This window comes from Benincasa hispida, chromosome 8 (genome assembly GCF_009727055.1).
Source record: "Benincasa hispida cultivar B227 chromosome 8, ASM972705v1, whole genome shotgun sequence".
Classification (NCBI taxonomy): Eukaryota; Viridiplantae; Streptophyta; class Magnoliopsida; order Cucurbitales; family Cucurbitaceae; genus Benincasa; species Benincasa hispida.
This window is the reverse complement of record NC_052356.1, coordinates 15,629,712-15,635,826: the sequence shown is the minus strand read 5'-3', so window position 1 is coordinate 15,635,826 and position 6,115 is coordinate 15,629,712.

Genomic DNA, 6,115 nt, shown 5'->3' with positions numbered 1-6,115 from the left:
ATTAAGTCCATACTCAATTAGGAATTTAGGACCTTAATTAATAGATCACATAATAGGCTCAATCTAATGAAATAACCCAATGTGATAAATTATTAATCCACATACATGACTCATACTTTAATTAAACATATTATTATTTAAATATGTCAAACAACTATGTCTGTGTACCTGATATAATTAAATCACATAAACCTTAAGCGCGCATAACAGGTTATTTCAATAATAGAATTCCCCTTTAGTTCAATCTGGTCCATCTCTTGTATTAACACGGAATCAAGGCAACTTTCGTCACTACCCTTGTAACTAAACCTTCCTTGATCACCAATTCCAGTACATTCAATGACATAGATCAAGTATGGATGGATAGTATGGAAACTACATCAAATTAATCTAGATCATGCCTGTTTCCAACTGGTCCAAATTCCTGAATGAGATCATTCTTAAAAACTTTATGCTAAACTGCATGCATGATAAACGAGTTCAGATAATAAAACATAAACCATTAACTTTATTCTATATAGAAAATTAACAAAATAAGGTCAAAGAATATCCTCAATAACAAACTCCTACTAAACCATGGAATCAGAAAAGTAAATAACACCCATGTGAGCAATATGCTCATGAAAAACTTTAGGTGGTAAACCTTTAGTCAATGAATCCACCACCATAGAGTTTGTTCCTATGTGTTCTATCGAAATTTGACCATTATGAACTCTTTATTTAACAATAAAAAACTTCACGTCTACATGCATTAACTTCATTATTGTTGTTAGAATACATCACTGCCAACTTATTGTCACAAAATAATTTTAGTGGTCTTTCTATGCCAACCGCTATCTGTAGCCCGGTGACAAAATTTCACAACCATATTCCATGATTGGATGCTCATAACATGCTATAAACTCTACAGCCATGGTGGAAGAAGCCATAAGTGTTTGTTTAACACTTTTCCAAGATGTAGCTCTTTCAGTCAACATGAAGATATAGCCTGAAGTGGATCACAAAGTGTCTTGACATCCAACATAATCAGAATTAGAATACCCAATGATCTCCAAAACTTCTGATCTCCGATAAGTGACATATAATCTTTTATTCTCTGTAAATACCTCATAACCCGTTTTGCTGTTTTCCAATGATCTATACTTGGGTTACTCAAATATTTGCCTAACACTCCAACTACGAACGCAATATCTGGACGCATGCATACTTGAGCATACATTAGATTTCCAACAGCCGATGCATAAGGAAACATTTGCATCTCTTTGGTTTCGAGTATGGTCTTGGGGCATTAATGTAAATGAAATTTATCACCTTTAGCGATCGAGGTATCTCCTGGTGCACAATCTTTCATGCCAAATCTACTCAAAATCTTTTCAATGTAGTTCTTTTGTGACAATCTCAAAATATCTTGAGAATGATCTTGCAGTATCTCAATTCCTAATACAAAAGAAGCATCATCAAGATCCTTCATCTCAAAATTCCTTTTGAGAAATCTCTTAGTGTCATGCAATAAACCTACATCATTACTAGCTATGAGTATGTCATCGACATATAACACCAGAAAGATTGATTTACTTCCACTGAACTTGTGATATACACAATCTTCCACTATGTTCACCTCAAAACCAAAGGAGGTTTTCACTTCATGGAATTTGTGATACCATTGACGAGAGGCTTGCTTGAGACTGTAGGTGGATTTCTTCAATTTACTTACCATATACTTTGAATACCAGACACAAAGTTTTCTGGTTGCACCATTTAAATCGTCTCATCAATGTTCCCATTGAGAAACGCAGTTTTTACATCCATCTGGTGTAGCTCTAAATCAAAGTGAGCTACCAGTGTCATGATTACCCTAAAAAAGTCTTTCGATGAAACCAGAAAGAAAGTCTCTTTGTCATCAATGCCTTCCTTTTGAGTAAATCCTTTACAACAAGACAAGCTTTATATCTTTTGATATTTCTATGTGAATCCCTTTTGGTTTTAAATATCCATTTACAACCTATGGGTTTCACTCCTGATGGCAGTTCGACAAGTTTCCAAACGCCATTGTTTTTCATGAATTTTATTTCCTCTTCCATAGCACTTATCCACTTTTGAAAGTTACAACTTTGTAAGGCTGTTGGAAGTTGATTGGATCATCTTCCATCACACCCATATCATCCTGATGTTCTTGAAGAAACACAATATAATCATCTAGAATTGCACTTCTTCTCTCTCTAGTAGATCTTCTTAGTGACACTTCTTGAGGTTGTTGAGTTTGAACTTCAGGTTCAATAACGGGGACTTCAATGTCGTCTTGTTCTATAATTGGTTTAATAATGAAGTCAGGAATTGAAGCCTGAACATCATTTATAACCACATGAAGAAAAGAAAGTAATTCATCTTCAAAGATAACTTTCCTTAGGCTTATAAGGCCTAGCCTCAACTAGACAACCTCAAATATGAAGATGTCTAATACCAGGCTTTTTTCCTGTCCATAACTCATAAGGGGTTTTAGCTACTGCTTTACTAGGTACCCTATTAAAGATATATGCGACAGTCTTTAGTGCCTCACCCGAGAAGGATTCTAGTAGAGAAGAATGACTAATCATACTTCTTACTATATACTTATGTGTTCTATTTCGCCTTTTCGCTACACCATTCATGCTGGGTTTGCCCGGCATAGTGTATTGCGAGACGATTCCATATTCCTTTAGGTATTTGGCAAAGGGCCTTGGACGTCGTTCACCTGATCCATCATATCTACTGTAATATTCACCACCACGATCAGATTTGACAGCCTTAATTTTCTTTCCAAGTTGAAGTTCAACTTCAGCTTTAAAAGACTTGAAAACTTCCAAAGATTGAGACTTTTTATGAATTAAATATAGGTACACCATATCTTGAATAGTCGTCTATGAACGTAATAAAATATTGTTGCTCATTCCAAGAGGCTATAGGGAATGGACTACGAATGTCTATATGTATTAGTTCTAAAACGTCTGAACATCTATTGACACCTAATTTTCTTATGTTTGTTTGTTTTCACTCACACAAACGATGAAGTTACTTAAATCAAGGAAATTAAGAATTTCATCTGACACAAGCCTCTAAATTCTCTATTTAGAGATGTGACCTAAACTTTTATGCCATAACATAGCGGAATCCTCATTTAATTCACGCTTTGTACCACATGAATTAGATAACAGGATCTTGTTAAATGAAGCAAAAGAATCAAGCATATATAGATTATCAATCAAAGAACCGGTACCAATAAGTTTAGAATCTTGAAAAAGATTAACTTTATTATTTCCAAAAGAACAAGAAAAATCAAATTTGTCCAAACTGGAAATAGAAACTAAATTCCGTCTAAATGACGGTACAACAAAAGTCTCATTCAAATCCAAACAACAACCCATTTTTAAAAGTAATCTAAAATTCCCAATAGCTTCAACTGGAACTGCTTTGCCATCGCCCACATAGATGAATCTTTCAGCATCACTTGGCGGTCGGCTCCACAGGCAACCCTACATTGATACACTTATGTGAGTAGTAGCACCAAAATTTACCCACCAAGTATCAGTAGGTACAAAAGCTAAATTAACTTCAAAACAAACAAAATTAATAAGTTTACCCTTCTTTACACGCCACTTGGCGTACTTGGGAAAATCTTTCTTGAAGTGGTCTTTCATTTTACAGAAAAAACAAGGATTTTCAATAGCTTGTTTCTTATTTTTATTCTGCTGAGATGCCCATCTGTAACATCCACAAATTTCCTTTTCTTCTTATCACGAGAGCCTGTTGCCAAATGAGCACTTTCTGTCCTTTCTCTCTTAATCATATCTTCTTCTTGCACACATTGTGAGATAAGTTCATTAATACTCCATTTATCCTTATGAGTATTATAACTTATCTTAAATTGAGTGAATTGTGCAGGAAGAGAGATCAGTACCAAATGCACGAGTAAATTTTCATTTATCTCGATATCAAATGCCTTTAATTTACCTATGAGATTGGACATTTCCATAATGTACTTTTTCCATTGCCCTTATACCTCATAGAAGTTAAAGAAGTCAAAAGACTATCTGCTTCCCCTTTTCATTTTTAGCAAAATATTTCTCAATATGAACAAGAAACTTATTGACATTTTCACTTTCTGTGATAAAGTCCCGAAAAGACTCTGGAATGGAGTGTCTAATGATCCTCAAACACATGCGATTTGAACGTTCCCACTTCTCTATATTAGCCATGGTTGTTCCTCCATAGAAGTAGATTTATCGGTCTTTAATGCAAGGTCCAAATCCATACACCCAAAAAGCATCTCTTGGCTTTCCTTCCAAATCTTGAAATTCGATCCATTCAACTTAGGGATTGAATTCAGATTTCTAGATATTTGAGTAAGACCAACTAAAACAATAAATAACAAAACATGTGCTCACAATTAATATATAACAAAATAATTTCACATATGTGGTGGACCCCTTTAACAAAATACTTAGCACAACATTGATGTCAAGTCTTTGGGCAAAAAACACCAACTGTAAATGGTACTCTCAACGTAATAATCAAAGTACTGATAATTAACTCTGTAAAAAAATAGCTTTTCTTTGGACCGACTATTTTTCACATGAGTAATTCTTATAATTGCCACATACTCATTACCACATGCATACCCACAATTTGGCCAAATAATTATCTTCCTTTGCGCCAATAATTATCGGCATAAATTCATGAATATGCACATCTTATATTTCATAACTAAACCGATCTAGATAATAGAGGCTACTTTGGTAACATATTATTTTTGACCAATTCAATCTAAAATATAAGATACAATAATATTAAAAATAAAAGAGGAAGAACATCCAATAGTCTTACCAATATTTACTTAATAATTGCATACACATAATACAATTAAAGCAACATAAACATGTGAATATTGCCAAATATCATCAATTAAATTTAAATTTAAATTCACCAAAATATCAATCAAATTTAAATTTAAATTCACAACATGATCAATTAAATTTGAATCCACAACATGATTAATCAAATTTAAACTTGAATCATCAATCAAACTTTAGATTCAAATTAACAAACTTATGCATTTAAAAGCTAGATTTAAATTCACGCAATTATCAACAATCGAAATCAAAGTACCACAAGCAAGAAGTTCACCAAGTTATTAATCAAGAAAATTTAGAAACGCTGGTAAAAAATTCAATTGGCAATTAATTTAAATCGTTGACAAATTTAATATTATCAACCAATTTTAGAAAAACCCATGAATTGAATAAATTTACGTAATTCAAGATCAAGTACCTGCCGGTTATTTTGATTGAAACCCCATCAAATTAAAACCATTTAACTCTCATAATTGAATTAAAGTTTGACTGGATATATAGTGCACTGAAATTTAGAACTCCGAGAAAGAAACAAAAAAATCAATATCTTAATTTATCAATCAAATTGATAATTAAAAAGGAAACAGTGCTTGACAGACGGTGTGATTTGGTGAAGTCAATGAGATTGCTGCCGGCAAACTAATGCCGGTGACGTCCCTCCGCCGGCGAGGCTACAATCGCCGTTCCATTGCACATGGNTTTTTTTTTTTTTAATTCTTTAACTCTCTTTAATTTTTTAACCAAAACAAAAATAATCAAAATCCCAATGGAAAACAAATATAAACCGACAATCCAACATGAAATTCATGTTTATAATACTATTTGTTAGTATAAATTCTTAATATCTATATTGAATAGATAAACCTGAGATTATACATGCCAAATTGTCAAAAATAACATATTGGATTCTATTACAAAATTGATGATAGCTTCAAGATGATGATCGATGACTATGGTCTTCCTCAACTAAAACTGCAAATGTCCTTAGTGGAATCTCTTTTTAGATGAGATTCAAGAAAGATGATAGCTTATTGTTTTGGTATATTGTGGACATAGTGGTCTATTTATATTAGTTTAATTAGGATTTTCATTAAACCCTAATTAACTAGAAATGAGCTTCTACTCACATACATAACCCATATTTTAATTAAACATATTATTATTTAAATATGTCAAACCGAGAGTAATTGAAGCGTTTGGGCCATTTTGTTTAAGATGCACTATGATGT